At 41.1% G+C, this 17,756-nt stretch overlaps 1 protein-coding gene and 1 pseudogene across 14 annotated transcripts in view; one reads left to right on the top strand and one right to left on the bottom strand.

Annotated features, from left to right (window-relative positions):
• RBM47 (RNA binding motif protein 47) overlaps nt 1-17,756 on the top strand; it is a 93,449-nt gene that overhangs the window by 28,076 nt on the left and 47,617 nt on the right. For 4 of the 14 annotated variants that reach the window (XM_061584079.1, XM_061584083.1, XM_061584082.1 and 1 more), the window contains exon 2: nt 13,343-13,392. The exons of 7 other annotated variants lie outside the window; for them this stretch is intronic. The gene's annotated coding sequence lies outside the window, so the exon portion shown is untranslated. Of the gene's footprint in view, nt 1-13,342; nt 13,393-15,366; nt 15,390-15,957; nt 16,033-16,118; nt 16,362-17,756 lie in introns of those variants that run through there. 3 more of the 14 variants (XM_061584089.1, XM_061584080.1, XM_061584088.1) reach the window with 3 other exon arrangements.
• Nucleotides 8,400-10,674, bottom strand: LOC133364344 (dual specificity mitogen-activated protein kinase kinase 4-like; annotated as a pseudogene).

The following is a 17,756-nucleotide window of genomic DNA, read 5'->3' as shown; positions in this document are numbered from 1 at the left end:
TTTTGGTAGAAGTGAACATTTGAATGACTATGGAAATGCACAGTGAATCTATACCAGTTCAGGATGTTATGTTATGTTCTCAGCTATAGAGGGTGACCCAGTTGGTGGTGGTTATAATGTTGCTGTGTTTTTGTTTTGTTTTTTTAAAATAAAAAATAAAAAAGAAGAAGTGGTGGCATATGGGAAGGGGGCTTAGTTGATGAAGACTTGGAAGTGGTGCTGGTGCTCACAATTGTGGTTAATGAGAGAAGGGTCAGCAGTGGTGAAAGGCAAGAGAGATGAGTGAAGTTGGCAGTGAGAGAGTGATCAGATGGCAAAAGTCATTTTAAGCTAGTCAAAGTGTTGTAGCAAAAAAATAGATCTGGTGATTTAATACCCGTCTTACCTTCCAATTCCCATGCAGCCAAAGCGCCAGACTACACATAGGAACATAGGAAGCTGCTGTATACTGAGTCAGACCGTTGGTCTATCTTGCTCGGTACTGTTGACACTGACTGGCAGTAGTTGCCCAGGATTTCAGACAGGGCTCTCTCCTATTTCTACCTGGAGATGCTGGGGATTGAACCTGGGACCTTCTGCAGATGCTGTACCACTGAGCTAAATGCCATCACAGTCTTCTCTCTGTGTGTTTTAATTAGCCAGTATGGGGAGAGCCTAATCAAGACTGAGACCATGGTACACAAGCAAAGGGATTTAACCCTTCCCCCAGCACCACAATCCTGATGATAATTGCTATTTGCTGCGGAAGAGGAGATGCTATCGGTGTCAATAGCAGCTTCCAGCTTGTGGCAAACAGCAGTTCAAGTGTCCGTACTGCCATGAAGGGAAACAATCAATTCTTCCAATGTGGCATGGTCCCAACTGGGTCCCCTTGCAGCTGCTGTCTGTGTGTGTGCGTGCACTTAAGGCACATTCAATTTTAATCACACTTCTAACATCATGTATAGATTGGTGGTTTTAAAATGAAAGAGATGCACTGTACCTGCAAGGAGTTAGACTTCGTGAATGCACTGTAGAAGGATCTATGCTTGTACTTACGCATACAACCCCATGCAGCCAAGGGCTTGCTGTGACCTCTTCATACAGCCTTCTAGCCTGCATACATGAAGATGCGGATGACTGAAGAGTTTACAAGTCAAGCATCTAGATGCCAGTCAGGCCTTAAGATAGGTCAGGCGTGCCAGTTGAGTACAGTGCTGATTTCCTGTTGTGCATAGCTTTTGCACAGTCAGAATTTTCTGTAACCTGCCCATTATAAATATTTGCTCCTTAGCTGCTTTTGGTCACACGGAGTCCTCTCTCATGAGGACTGCTACCTAAATACTCCATCTGATGACTCTCCCCTCTTGTCAAGGCAGTGCCTTCTTCCTTCAGCTGCCCATCTCTTGATACTTGCAGTCCTTGGCTTTGCCACCCTTCAGCTGACCAAATCTTTTAAAGATTCTACTGTAGCAGCACAACCTCTGCATTCCCTTCCTCTGGAGACAGGATGGTGCAGCTGAAGCTTTCCTACATCCTTGCAAAATATACAGGCACACATGCTCTGCCCCCTAAGGCTTTAGCCTGCAACATAGAAATATCTCTTCTATCCGGTGGTTAGACTAAAGTAAAGTAAAGTGATTAGACTAAAGTAATGACAACAGAAGATTTATGCAACTTTACAGTGGACAATGAGGACATTGAACTTGTCAAGGTTTATCAATACCTTGGCACAATCATTAACCAAAATGGAGACAATAGTCAAGAAATCAGAAGAAGGCTAGGACTGGGGAGGGCAGCTGTGAGAGAACTAGAAAAGGTCCTCAAATGTAAAGATGTATCACTGAACACCAAAGTCAGGATCATTCATACCATGGTATTCCCGATCTCTGTGTATGGATGTGAAAGTTGGAAAGTGAAAAAAGCAGATAAGAGAAAAATCAACGCATTTGAAATGTGGTGTTAGAGGAGAGCTTTGCGGATACCATGGACTGCAAAAAAGACAAATAATTGGGTGTTAGAACAAATTAAACCAGAACTATCACTAGAAGCTAAAATGATGAAACTGAGGTTATCATACTTTGGACACATAATGAGAAGACATGATTCATTAGAAAAGATAATAATGCTTGGAAAAACAGAAGGAAGTAGAAAAAGAGGAAGGCCAAACAAGAGATGGATTGATTCCATCAAGGAAGCCACAGACCTGACCTTACAAGATCTGAATAGGGTGGTTCATGACAGATGCTCTTGGAGGTCACTGATTCATAGGGTCGCCATAAGTCGTAGTCGACTTGGAGGCACATAACAACAATATCCGGTGGTTAAGTTACGACAACTAACTGCACTTGCTGAGGCAGGCAGCAAGTTGTGGTATGAGAGAATTAGAAATGTACAACAAATATCAATTAGCATTTCACCTTTAGGAAGCTAATGAATTTGCTGTTTCCAGGAAACACTCTCTAAATTGGAATGGTCCAAACAGTTTCTACACATTGGGATATCAAAATTAAATGGAGTCATATCCAGACTGGCAGCACAATCCTAGCCAGGTGTACTCAGAAGTCTATTTAAATCAGTGGACTTACTCTCAGGTAAATGGAGTTAGGATTACAGCTCACCAGCTCATATAGACACGAGAAACGGCTTTTAAATAGAGCTTGTTTTAGCATTGTTAATGTTTGTATTTTATTGATATTCGGTTGTCTTGATGATTTGTATTTGTATGCTGGTCTTTGACTGTAATAAATTTATTCATTCATTCATTCACAGCCTAAAGCCAGGCTGGGGTGTGTGTGTTGAATTAAGCAAAGGCATCCCTCTGTTTGCTTTAACTGGCTCAGTTGGCCTTCCACTGCACAGCGCATATCTCCTCCATTTGTCCACCAAATGTGCAGGCAGGCAGCTTGCTGGTGGTATCCCTCATAGAAGCCCCCACCCCAAAATGGGATGTTCTGAGGGTGGGGGAGGGATGGGATGCTGAGCTGGCCCAGGTTCCACTGGATCCCAAGCCATTCTCACAGCTGGCACTGGCCAGCAGATGACCTGATCCAGGCCTGATTGCTTCACCAGCCTGTAGTTGGCCCAAGATACCGCTGTGACCATGAGTAGCTGAGCTGTAGATGTGGTGGTAACTCTGAAGAGCCTCATTGACAACAGGTTAAAATTGTTCTGTCTATTTGTTGTACTTAGGCCCCACTGGAGTGAATGGGATAAGTTAATCGTGACTCAAGAAGTCCTATTTAATTGGGAACTGAATGCTGCTAACTGGCTTTATAAAGTTTGAATGCACAGAGTGTATAGAAACTTTACTTGATGAATAAAAATATATTACTTGGATCCATACCAATCGGGTTTCAGGACTGGTCACGGAACTGAAACAGCCTTGGTCGCTCTGGTAGATGATATGAGGAGGGCATTAGATAGGGGAGAATTCACCTTTCTTGTCCTCCTCGATCTCTCAGCGGCTTTTGATACTGTCGACCACAGTATCCTCTTACATCGCCTGGAGGGATTGGGAATTGGAGGTACTGTATTGCAGTGGTTCCGTTCCTTTCTCTCCGATAGGTGCCAACAGGTAGCATTGGGGGAGGAGGTTTCAGACCCTTGGCCTCTCAATTGTGGTGTGCCACAGGGTTCTATCCTCTCTCCCATGCTATTTAACATTTACATGAAGCCGCTAGGGACAATCATTAGGAGATTTGGGCTGCAGTGTCACCAATATGCAGATGACACTCAGCTCTATCTCTCGTTTAAATCTTCACCAGAGTTGGCTGTGGAGACCTTGTCCAAGTGCCTGGAATCCGTGAGTGGATGGATGGGAAGGAACAGGCTGAAGCTGAACCCCGATAAGACCGAGGTGCTGCTTGTGGGGGACAAGAGAAGGTTGGGAGATGTTGACCTGAAGTTCAACGGGGTGAGTCTTCCCCTGAAGGACCAGGTCCGCAGCCTTAGGGTGGTACTTGACTCCAGGCTGTCCATGGAGGCTCAGATTTCGGCAGTGAGCCGGGCAGCCTGGTATCAACTACACCTCATACGAAGGCTGAAACCCTACCTTCCTGCTCATCAGCTCCCACTGGTAATACATGCCCTGGTCACCTCTCGTTTGGATTACTGTAATGCGCTCTACGTGGGGTTACCCTTGAAAACGGTCCGGAAACTACAACTTATACAAAACGCGGCAGCTAGACTACTTACGAATAGTCGCCGCCGGGATCACATCACACCAGTGTTGTTCGATCTACACTGGCTTCCTGTTGTTTTCCGGGCCCAATTCAAGGTGTTGGTATTAACCTTTAAATCCCTATACGGTTTCGGCCCAGTTTATCTAAAGGAGCGCCTTCAATGCCACCAATTATGCCGCCCGACTCGATCAGCCACACAGGGCCTTCTCTCAATCCCGCCAACAAAAACAGCTAGATTGGCGGGAACTAGAGAGAGAGCTTTCTCAGTGGTGGCCCCCACCTTCTGGAACTCCCTCCCACAAGATCTACGGCACACCTCTTCCCTAAATGTCTTCCGAAAAGCCTTAAAGACCTGGCTCTTTCAACAGGCCTTCGGGATTTCCGGGGAGGGCTAAATGCTATGATTAAATGCCTCATGCCCTGTATTATTATTGCTTTTGCTGTCGCACTGTTCTATTTTGTATTTTGTATTATTGTATTGTGTTTTAATTTTTCACATGTAAGTCGCCTAGAGTGGCCATTGGTCAGATAGGCGACGCATAAATTAAATTTATTATTATTGTTGTTGTTGTTGTTGTTATTATTATTATTATTTATATATTATTTCCTCCTTGCCTTTGCTGGCTCCAGGTTGCATAAATTCCTTTCTTCTAGAGGCAGTTTCTTTATGTTCAGAATGAGATAGGTTGATGCCCAACTTCCTTTCTTTTAAATGATCTGTAACAAAGAAGAGTTTGAGAAAATAAAATAATTCCAGTCTGAGATGTCTCAAAGTCCAGAAATTAATTTTGAGGTGCTGTCTAATCCTAGTCATAGGCTGCTTTCACACTGCACTTTATTCCATTATTCTGATGATTTCTTACCTGGTAATTTGCGCATTATATTTGCTCTTTCACACGACACACAAGCTAGCTCCAGAATTCTAGAGGAATGTAGCGGAAGTTTAGCGCTAATTTCCGTGATAAATGATACCAGAAATAATCCATTAGCAAGGCTGGGAACCCGGAAGGTCGCAGGAGCTTTTCACTAGCTGCAGCCGCTCATGTGACAGGCATCTCAGCATGCAGTGCGTTCCCGCCTTTTAGTCGCGCGGGGGTTTTTTTTTGCCTGACGAACATTGTATTCCGGCATCGGCACAGATAGCAGCAGCATTCCCCCCCCCATCCCTGTCTTGATACAACTAAAACAATTTAAAAAGTCATATCCTAAAGGGGGAGGGCTTGCATAGCGATGGGATGAGATCTTAGACCTCCTACACAGTGGGGAACAGTGAGCATGGGTGAGGGACGAAAACAAGCCGTGTGAAAGACAGTTGCGTGAAATGCTGGTATATCAGCTGAAAAAGCTGCTGTTCCTTAATGCAACAGGTACTGCAGTGTGAAAGGGATTTTAGAAATCAGGACAGAAGCGCTACCTTTTCAATCCGTTAAACTAACGTAATCAGTCCCATGTGTGAAAACAGCCATAGAATCAAAGATTCGTAGAGTTGGAAGGCCATTCCTGACAGGTGGCTGTCCAGCTGCCTCTTGAATGCCTCCAGTGTTGGAGAGCCCACCACCTCCCTAGGTAATTGGTTCCATTGTCATATCGCTCTAATAGGAAGTTTTTCCTGATATTCAGTTGAAATCTGGCTTCCTGCAACTTGAGCCCATTATTCTGTGTCCCGCACTCTGGGATGATCAAGAAGAGATCCTGGACTTCCTCTGTGTGGCAACCTTTCAAGTACTTGAAGAGTGCTCTCATATCTCCCCTCAATCTTCTCTTCTCCAGGCTAAACATGCCCAGTTCTTTCAGACTCCCCTCATAGGGCTTTGTTTCTAGTCCCCTGATCGTCCTTGTTGCCCTCTGTTCAACCTGTTATAAGTTGCCTGTATCCTTCTTAAAGTGCGGTGTACAGAACTGGATGTAGTACTCAAGATGAGGCCTAACCAGTGCCGAATAGAGGGGAACTAATACTTCACGTGATTTGGAAGCTATACTTCTGTTAATGCAGCCTAACATAGCATTTGCCTTTTTTTGTCGCCACATCACACTGTTGGCTCATATTAAGCTTGTGATCAAGAACAATCCCAAGATCCTTCTCGCATGTAGTGTTGCTGAGCTAAGTATTCCCATCTTATAACTGTGCATTTGGTTTCTTTTTCCTAGGTGTAGAATCTTGCACTTACCCCTGTTAAATTTCATTCTGTTGTTTTCAGCCCAATGCTCCAGACTATCAAGATCCCTTTCAGTTTTGTTTCTGTCTTTGAGGGTATTAGCTATCCCTCTCAATTTTGTATTACCTGCAAATTTTATAAGCATTCCTTGCACCTCCTCATCGAAGTCATTAATAAAAATGTTGAAGAGGACTGGGCCCAGGATCAAGCCTTGTGATACCCTGTTCTTTACCTCCCTGCAGTTTGAGAAGAACCGTTGATAAACACTCTTTCAGTACGATTCTGTAGCCAACTGTGAATCCACCTGATAGTTGTTCCATCCAGTCCATATTTAGCGAGTTTGCTAATCAGAATATCATGGGGCACTTTGTTAAAAGCTTTGCTGAAGTTGAGATATATTATGTCCACAGCATCCCCATAGTCTATCAGGGAGGTTACCCAATCAAAAAATTGGATTAGATTAGTCTGGCAGTCCTCCATCGCGCAGAGTGGTAAGCGGCGGTAACACGGCTGGAGTTCGATTCCAACGGAAGGAGGAAGTCGAATCTCTGGTAAAAGGGGTCGAGGTCCACTCAGCCTTCCATCCATCCGTGGTCGGTAAAATGAGTACCCGGCATATGCTGGGGTGTAAAGAAAGGCTGAGGAAGGAACTGGCAATCCCACCCCATATATACGGTCTGCCTAGTAAATGTCGCAAGACGTCACCCTAAGAGTCGGAAACGACTCGCACTACAAGTGTGGGGACACCTTTACCTTTACCTTTTTTAGTCTGGCAGGATTTGCTCTTGATCAATCCATGTTGGCTTCCGGTAATCTCTGCATTGTTTCAAGGTACTTACAGACTGACCTCTTTGTAATCTGCTCCAGAATTTTCCCAGGGATTGATGTCAGGCTGACTGGTGTATAATTCCCAGGTTCCTCCTTTTTGCTGTGTTTGAAGATATGGACAACATTACCCCTACTCCAGTCATCCGGCACTTCACCCATCCAGCCAGTTCCTTCAACATTCTAGGATGCAGTTCATTGGGCCCTGCAAATTTGAACTTGTTCAAAGTGATTAGGTATTCCTTGAACATGTGCTTGTCAATGTCAAGCTGCAATCCTTCCCCTTCAACTTCATGTTTACCAGGAGAATCATAGACCCTCTTTTGGAAGAAGAGTGAGCCAAAGTAGGAAATGAGCACTTCTGCCTTTTCTTTGTCATCTGTTATCATTTTGACATCCTCATTGAGTAGCTGTACCACAATTTCTTTTCTCTGTGTTTTACTCTGGATGTATCTGAAGAAAGCTTTTTTGTTACTTTTGGCATCTCTTGTTAATTCTCAACTTTAGCCTTCCTGATGCCATCCTTGCAATTCTGTGCTACCTGTCCGAACTCTTCTTTTGTGGTCTGCCTTCCTTCCACTTACTTTATGTGTCCTTTTTTGTTTTCAGGTCATCTCAAAGCTTTCTGTGAAGCCATATTCTGCTGTCTTCCACCTTTTTCCCTTGATGGAATTGTTTGCCATTGTGCCTTTAGAATTTCCTCTTTTAGAAACTCCCACCCATCTTGAACTCCTTTTCTCATTAGGGTCGCTTGCCATGGAAACTTATGTACCATGGTTCTGAGTTTATTAAAATTGGCTTTCCTGAAGTCCAGGGTACATGTATGGCTACTCTCAACTTTTACTTCCTTTAAAATCAAGAACTCAAGTATAGCGTGGTCACTTTCCCCTAGAGTTCCCGTAACTGCCACTTCATCCACCAAGTCATCTCTGTTGGTTACTTATTTCCATTTTCCAGAAATATATCCACAAAAAGAGCAAACTGAGGTTACTCTTTGAATTATATTTTTATTATTATTGTCCTTATTATTCAAATTTGAGTTGCTCATGCCAAAGTCTCTAGGTGACTTAAATTTAAAAATATCGAACATGCTGTGTGATTAGGTGTTGCATGTATGCATTTTATGTGACAATAATATGCAGACAGAATGGAAGAAAAACACCTAACATTATTGCATGTAGTGTCCTAGTAAGCATTAAAATACTGCAAGATAGGGTGACAATTCTGCACATCTTGCTTTCCCCCAGCATTTGTGCTAGAGTTTTAATATAGGTGCAGTATAAATTGACATACAATGGACATAGAATGCAACATCCACTGTTTGCTCCTCATACATTAGGATTAAGGGATATTTCAGAAGCTTCTTATCCTTTGGCCTTTTGAGTTCATCCTTTCATAGGCACAGTTATTCAACTGTGGTGCATTTCCCTTGACCACTTGTATCAGCTGATCAAATTCATTATTCCATTTGGGATGGGAGAGCCATCCTGTGGTCAGCTTATACAATGTACTCCCTGATCTCCAGGCCTCAGAACCATATCCTTGCCTGAACACACTGGGATCTAATCTATCCTCTCTGGTATCACATAGTGCCAGCACCCCATATCTCTGGTTGTGGTAATGGAAAATACAAGTGATCCAATGACGCTAATATCACAGGGTTTAATATTTCTGTTTCTGTCTAGAAGAATCACAGACAGTTTAACATCTCTGTGAATGATTTCCAGGTTTTCTTTTGAGTGGTTTAATGCTTTTGCAGCAGCTAAAGAGATTTTGCCTAGAATTCTGGAATTACATCATCTGATATACTGTGTGTATGTTTGTAAAAGCTATCAAACAAGGTAGAAGTGAGCTCTATAGAAGAGTGGTCTATAAAACTGAACAATATACTAGTTCTCATAACTACATCCACATCTATTAAAAACTGTTTTGTTTCTATTTCTTTTCATCGTTGACTGAATTCTTCTAATGGCCATAATTTGCCCACAATGAAACTTTAACAGAACAGTCAGGAGTCTTGGTATAAAATTGGTGCACTGTGGATAAGGCTATGGATAAAATTGTTGGAATGAATACTATAATGCTGGGGAAAGTGATTTTCTTCATGCCTGCACTGATTTCTGTCTGAACAACCTATATAATCTGGACTGAGAAAATCAGGAATTTTAGAAATTTACCGTTCTTTCTTTCTCCTTCTACCAGAAATCTTCCCAACAATTCATACATGCTCATTATGATTGTTCCTAAAGCAGAAACTATCAAACCATCTGCTTTCAGTCAGTTTCAGGACATCCTTCCCACTTTGATATATTTGCTTAGGAATCCCTGAATGTCTGCCATGGACACCTAGGGCGCTTCCAGATTGTTACTATTATCGGGTGGGATTCAATCACATACCAACAAATTCAGCTTGTGCAATTATGGTTGATTGGGAAGTCTTGGCAACAAACATGCTTCCCAGATCTAGGCTTTTAATGATAATGAAAGTGATGGGGGAAATGCACTGGAAAGTGTGGGATAACACTAGCTTTGATGCACCATTATCTAGCCTCCCCACAAACAGAGTGAATGCTCCGTAAATAGCCAGTGTTGCCTAATCTCCCAGCAAACAAAGCATGATGAATGCTCAATAAATGTGTTGTCTGAGGTATTACTAAATAAAAACTTAGTAACATTTTGCCTGTCCCCCAATGCTATCCCAGGTGCATCTCTGTCTTTCTCTCATGTAAGTGAGTGGCTTCCACTAACTGTAGAGAAAAAATGTAAAACATTTGGATAGGGGGGGAAACCTGATCAGTGTGTCTGCTAATGGAAGGTGTTGGGTAGGGTGCAACATGCCTCTGTATATAGTGGCCACAGACACCCAGGATCCCATCAGTGTAAGAACTGTCCTATGACCCCTGTCATTTGAACATTTCTCTAGAAGTGCAGTATTTATATGTGCTCAACAACTAGCATTGTCACCACATTGCAGAAGGGCACAGAGGCCAAGTGAGTGTCTTGACTAAAGCCATCCAGTAGGTTCAAATGTCCTAGTCTGCAGCATGTACTCTTAACAGGTATGGCGCACCAACTCCATATTTGGCTGCCCTGGGCTCCTACTAGGAGGAAGGGCGGGATATAAATCTAATAAACAAACAAACAAACAAACAAATAATAAATATTGATTGATGTGTAATCTAAGCATCATTTATAGATTCAAGCTCACAAATATGTGCTTGTGCATATAATCCCCTCATTTTCAAAAAAAAAAATCCATGTGCATCACAAAAAATGCAACAAACCAAAATCCTTATATTACCTGGGCAGTTTTTAAAGTGTTCACTTTTGTGAAAGCAGTTAGTTGAGTTTGTTACTATAATACCATCAAAACAAGAATGCAACACTTACCATGCTCTTAAAGTCTACAAAGAAGGTTATAAACGCTCCAGAAAACTGAAAGATGTTCTCCCACTCACCCACTCCCAAGTTCCTGGCCTTCCAGGATGGGTTCTGCCAGTGAGGTCCTGGAGATACTTTCCATGTGGCATGATAACGCAACATCACAGCACATGTAGGAACAGGTTGGACAGCCTCAAGGAAGGAGGCGTTATAAAATGACTTCTGCAGTCGCTAAATACAGTGTGTGGTTTCATACCTGTTCTTGAAGTTGAAACTGAGAGGAAGGAACTCTCAAGACAGCATTTGGACATCTGCATTAAATTCTGGGTCTTTCTTTTGAGTGTGGCTATTAAATGACCAGTAGCTACTAGTGGAGTGAATGCAAACATATTTTATGTTTCAAATAATCTGCCATGACAGGACTTTGAGTTCATTACCAGATAAATGAAGAGAGAAGGCAAACTTTTAACTTCTCTGGTCAGGTATGGGTTTAATTTTTCACCTTGGGTTTTCACAGTGTGCTGGACAGGATCTAATAATAGTGCAGATACCAAACTGGAGGCAAGAAGAGAGAATTACTACCAAAATCTTCTTGCCTATTTGCCATAATGCTTGTGGAACTTCAGAAGAGTCATCTACATCTACTCTGCTTTTTGCCGCTCTAATCTACCCGACTTTTCCTTGGTTTTCATGCACCCAGCCCTCAATGCAATCTCTCTTCTTGCCTTCACATCCAGATTTCAATTCACTCCCCAACCTTTCTACCTGTAGTTACTTATTTATGTTAAGTCAGTACAGTATCTTGTAAAAATGTTGCCCAAAGGCAACTGGCTTCTATTGATCAATGACTGGAGAAACTTGAAGTTGGTGAAATATTCCTGTCTGGGACTTGGCTGATCAGCTGGAAGGAACCAACTAACTGGGTATAGCCTGTCTCAGTCCCAAAAGCCCCGGGCAACTTCTGTAAACTTATAGGCAAGAGCTGCCCTTTTATCTGTGTCTGTGAAGGCAATTGATAGTAAGATGATCAAACAGCATGCAAGGGAGGATAAGAGTCGATGGCTTGGGGAACTCTGAATTGGGAAGCCTTCTATGGGGGGGGAAATGGCTTTGATAATGTTGGGGTAAAGACAAAAAGTTCAGAGCTAGTGTTGACCTGGAATGACCTGGGAAGATTGGCACTCAGTTAGAATCTGGAAGATTGTTGCATCAGCAAAGAGAGGATCTTTTTGGACTCTGGAGTCAAGCCCACAGAAATTCTGATCCTGGGACCTAAGGAATGTTTGGCAGGGATAGATACCAGGGATATAACCAAAGTATTCGACATGGCAATCTTTTATGCATATGGTTGGGCTGTAATTTTGTTTTCAATTTTAACCTCACTTATACTTACTGGAGAAACAACAAAACCTATACCTGTTCCATTAATGGTGGCTAGTTACAATGCCCCTGGAACAGTTTGCCCTGGAAATCCTCTCTCAGCATTAGACAGAGAAAATATTCCTATATTCTATTTTGAATGTGTTCCACATGAAATATTATGTATTGATTTAAGTGGTAGCCATACGGAGTAGTAGTTTTTAGGGGAGGTAAATATTACATCTGTTCCAGGATCCTGCAGTTGAGGAAAAATGCAGCATGATCATGATTCCTTTAAAAAGAGAAACATGCTTCTGAAGGTGATCCAGAGAAAGCTAACCAATTTTAATGTGCATTTCTACCCTATTAGACTTTGTTTCTGTTCCTTGCTTAGTCACTGTTCCTTATTAAGCTGCATTTAAGTCACTTCCATTAAATGTGGGAAGTTTTCAAAACTTCTCTCTCTCTCTCTCTTTCTCTCTTTTTGCTTGTTTCAAAATGATTCTGGGACTGTCAAGCTTTTAATACTAACCTATGCTGAGAGTGACTCAGCATCTATTCCCTTCTCAGCAGTTAGTAAACATTGCTGCTGTAGGTTGCCCTTGGAAAAAATCTGTGCACTATTGACAAAGGTTGGTCTCTGAGACTGTTGTTGTGTGGGTCAGAGTACTCTGCCAGTTCGAAAGCAGTCTGGCATCAATTTGAGTTCGTTCTTTATCTGCTAGCTTTTACCAATCCTTTTTTCCCCTCAGAAAATATATTGGCATTAATATCAATATTTTTAAAGGAAATATCAATATTTTGAAGGAAATATCAATATATTATTTAAAAATATTGATATTTTGAAGGAAGTATCTATTTTTAAAGGAAATATCAATAAATTATCACTCTTAAAATCAATGTTTTAGAGGCAGATTTTTTTTTAAGAAGTCAATTTTCAAAAATAGCCATGGAAATTCGCTACGTTAAAATCTGATCCTCAACTATTGAGAAAAAGTGACTTAATGGAAAATTCAGTAGCAAATTCAAATTGGGTGGAATTTTAGCACATCCCTACTCTCCACCTCTAGCATGTTAATAACAAAATTACCTTTTGGTTATTTGTGTCAGCATGATAATGGAGAACTTTGGAACATCCAGGGAGTGTCATTTTTCCTGGGAAACAATTTTCTCTCTTTAAATATGGCAACAGTCTCTCTGGAGAGAAGAGAAAATATATTTATGCAAAAGCTCAAAAGCAGCTGGGCAGACATTTGAAACACTTTAAAGTTTGTGATCTAAAGCTGCAGCCCTAAGTGTATTTGCTTAACAGTAAATCCCACTGAAATCCATTATCCTTCCAAGTAGGTATGGTCAAGACCGAGCTTCAGGACATATTTACCATAACATATCTTGTTGAAAGGCTTAACCTAGGCTTAGTTCTAATGTAATACTCCATATTTCTCTCTTTCTTCTAAGGATTAAACCTGTAGTGGGGTCATGTTTGCAGGATCTGCTTTACTGCATATGTGAGTATACCTGATTCATATATGAATGGCTCAATATCATTCCAGCTTATGGACGTGGTGATATCTGGAGTTGGTTGATTTCATTTGGGGTGTGGACATCCAACTACTTAATCAGAAGTTGACCAAAATACATTGGAATATAAAGCATGAAAACTGGTATTGATTTAACTCTGCTTACCTTTTTATTTATTTATTTTTGTTTGTTTGTTTGTTTTTATGGATGAAATTGAAAATGTGTATGCTGGAACTAGTTCTCTAGTCTGGAACAACAAACAACTTAAGAGAAGTTTCTGTTATCAGTGTTCATTTCAGTGCAAATTTTGCTCTGTTCTGTAGGCTCAGAGTGATTTCCAACATTTTTAATACGTCATTTCTATCAGGCGCTACTACCAATCCTCTACCCTTTTGAGACTGGGTTTGAGAGGATCCTGTACCATGTTTGAGAGGCCTTTCTCAGCCTTCTTGAAAATGGTTGCAATTTGAATTTGATTTTGAAAATTTATCATTTGTGTCCTGAATGCACACACCCAACTTCCATCCCAGCTTCTTTCTTCAGGGGAGATACTGCACTGTGATGTTTGAGCATCTTTCCAGGGCCCCTTGAAAATGGATTCAAGCTAGTGTTTATGCTTGAAATGTAGAATGTCGTACTGAATGTTCTGAAATCTCAGTCTTCAAAGAAGATGCTGCAGTGAACTACGCAGCAGTTTGCATTTTCTTTCCTTCCCATTTGAAAATTGGTGCATGGGTTGAGCTGACTGATATTTGAACTTGAGACAGTTCCCCTAAATGTGTTGTGTGTATAACATTTCATTCATATATGGAAATATTGTGGTGTTTTAAACAGCCCTAAATATAATGCTGAACAGACAATAGTTTATATCAAAGGTCTAACTAACTATGTTTGACCACTTGATCATGGCATGATATGAATATTTTGTTATTAGTTTTGTTTTTGACTGCCCGGAAACTGTATGATTTGCCTTTTATCAAGTATATTAGTTCCAAGCGCCACCCTGAGCAGATATAAATCACTGAAACAACTTTAGCATTCAATATTAGCATCTCCTCTTTGCACATGTACACCCTGTCAAACAAGCAAACAAGCAATTGCTGCACTCTGGCTGTCTTCACACCTCATAGATTTAGCTGTGGTAAATACTCAGGTAGGCTGTACATGTGTGATGATCCTGCATTCAGGTTTGTCACTAAAAAAACACAGAAATGTTTGCAGCAGAGTCTCTGAGGCTTGGATCTACCCTGGTGAGCTACCTGGGACTGTGTGTGCTCAAGCCTCAGAGCCTTAAGGGAAGAGAAGTCTGCAATATTGGCAAACAGCATGAAGCCTGGACAGTCTGGATTGACCAGTCTTGGTTCCTGGCCTTCTGACCGTACATGGTTAACTGAGCAGTACCATCTACCTATGGCATTTCAAGCCTTTCCTCTGGCTTTAGGTCCAGTGACAGGACTAGAGCTGGAGAACATACCCTCCAGTTTTGGATTTGGGCATGGCTACCTCTGACCTGGCCCTGACAGTGTGCTAGGAGGACATAGTATGCATATGTGAATGTCATGATCCGCATACACATTTATGTAATTTCCTATGTCTTTTTCTTGTTGTATTTCATTTCATTTCTGCTCCTCAGTGTTCTAATGCCTCTCTGTGTACTTGACAATTATTAATTTATGAGGAAATTGTTGTCCTTTTTTTTAATTTCCTTTTGTTAGCCTTTTGTACACATGGGGGCTTCTTTACTGTCTTGTGCAATCACTGGCTTAAAACATCTGCTCTCAGGTTAGTTCATTTTGGTAACTGCTGGTAATACCTTGTCAGTTCAAATGCTTTCAGTGTGTTAGTGCCAGTTTCTGCTCCCATCCTTTTGTAATTGTTAACTTGAATGGAATGCAAAAACTCTGGTTTGAGGCTAGTAGAACTTTAACTTTCCGTAGACGGTGAAAAGTGGGAATGGAGGGAGGTAGACTCTGTTACCTGAAAGGTGAGAGAGAAAGAGTTCATGTTGTAGTGAAAGTTGTTGTGGCTCTCTTCCCTACCCCTTTCTTTCTTCTCTTTTTAGTTTAATTTGCTATGTATTGCCTGCTTTTTTAAAAAATGCAGCTGTCTCAGTCCTATACTAAAGATTTATTTTGAAATCAAATACTGTTCTTTACTAACTGTTCCTTGTCAGTTTTTTCCAGTTAAACACGCCTAGGCTTGTGTACAGATTAGAAGTTAACAATAAGGGAAAAGGTTATCATGATTTATGCTTCACAATTACATGTGAATAGTCTGACTGATACGTTGAGTTCCCCCCCCCTTTCCCTCAAGCTGATTAAGTGTTGGGGTGAGTGTGTGTGTGGGGTGGAGACAGGCACTGGAGTTAAATCTTGAATCTGGTGCCCTTGTTTCATTTGTGTTACCTGCGTATTGCATGTAGGTGCTTTGTTACCATTATACTGTGTTCTGAATAGTGTTTGCATGGAGGGTGGGACAGAAGGTTGTTTAGTGTCTTGTAAAACATTTACCAAAAGCAGTCAGCCATAGTTTTGAAGGGCATTCCATTGCCAAGCTGACTGTGGGAGGAGAAAGAGAGGGAGAGAGAAAAGGTGCGTGAAAGAGAGTGAACACCAGGTACTTGCCAGGTACAGTTTAATATTTTTCATTTTCTTTTTTATCCAAGAGACTAAAGAGAGGGGGGTGTACAGTTTGCATGACTGGAACTGAAAATGAAACCAGTCCCAAATACTTCAGTTAAAAAAGAAAAATGTGTAATTCATTTCCAAATGTGACTTATGGAAGTGAACGTTCAATGATTGTTTGTGGATGGCTTTTGGCAGTGGTTTTTCACACACGCACACACACGCACACACAAATTGGAAAATGTTTTTTAATGTGACTCACTCAAACACCCATGACCTTAGGACTTGCAACATTAAAAATGTGCAATTCAGTGATATGCAGCATGGATGTGGTAAGTGACTGATTTTCTGTGCAAATATCTGCTAAATGGTAATTTTGTTTGTAAAACAGAAGCATTAGAAATATGCCTAGCTTACTTTTCATTGTGGCTTTTTATGCATTAATATGTTCTTGCACAAAGAGAGACAATAAGCCTTAGAGAGAGGTTAAAAATGGAGGGTTTCACTAGCGCTTAGAAGCTAACACAGTGTGGAATTAGAGGTGAATGATACAGATATCCCTAATCTCTCTTGCCCACAAACCTTCATATTTTGTGAATATTTTGAGAAGGTCACATACCAACTTCTCACATGTGGTGAATGCAAAGTGTATGGTTTGTAACTATCACCAGTGCCTCTTCATTGGCAACCATATTATTTTTTGCCCAACAGAATATGCACACTATGGAGAACAAAACAATATAAGAGAGGCTTTTTTTCCCCTGTGCATTGTTGCTTCATAGTATAAAGGTCCAGAATTTCTGTTGTTTAGTTATTGTGTTAACTTTCTCAAAGCAACCGATACTTTGATTAGTGTTGGTACTTAACTTGATGAGCCCATGTGCTATTCAATTTACATAGAATTGATAGTACCAAAATATAACAGTTCCTAAACTACATTAATATGAATATTCACCAAAGAATCCTAGTGTGCGATATAGAGATATTTATTTGCATCAGCCACTAGCCACTGCAATTTGTATAGCAAAGTATAAGCATATATTAATCATCCTTTTCAGGGAGTGGTTGGCTTCCTCATCCCTGTATCCAAAGACTGAAGATCAGCATGACTGTAATCCAATAATTCCATACCTGAACAGCTTTTAAAGCAAAGTTTTACCAAAAAGAGCAGTCTCTAGATTGTAGCTTTTGGAAACAGGGTTGCCTGTAGTATTTTAGCATTCTTCATGACAAATGTGTTTTAGGCTTCTTTCCATTTGTCTCTTAATTTATGTCTGTTTATACATTTTACAATATGTAGTACTTGAGTGTGCCTAAATGGTCAGTTTATTCTTATGGTCTTGGTGAGCAGAAGATAGATCAGGACCTATTCGTAGTTCTTTAAGTGAGTTGTGGCAGACTGGCAACAAGATGACTTTTCCCACCTAAATAAGGCAGAAGAAATTAAAAATGTGAACCAGGAAGGGACTTCTGTAGGAAAGGACTATGAGCTCAGTTCAGTTCTGGTTCCAAAAAACAAATTCCTGGGCTCAGAATATGCTCAGAGGAACATTGCTATTTAATTCTGTGTGTTCTACACCTGGCCCTGGTTGGTAGATCTTGTGGTTATACTAAAAAATAAAGTAGATGCAACAAGCCTGCATTTTATAGCTCTTATCTCTTGGGTCACAAGGGCCTCGATTTAAAACTAAAAGAGAGGGGACAATATTATCTGTTGTCCTGATATG

The sequence above is a fragment of the Rhineura floridana genome, chromosome 9 (assembly GCF_030035675.1).
Source record: "Rhineura floridana isolate rRhiFlo1 chromosome 9, rRhiFlo1.hap2, whole genome shotgun sequence".
Taxonomy (NCBI): Eukaryota; Metazoa; Chordata; class Lepidosauria; order Squamata; family Rhineuridae; genus Rhineura; species Rhineura floridana.
This window is presented reverse-complemented; position numbering and strand designations above follow the sequence as displayed.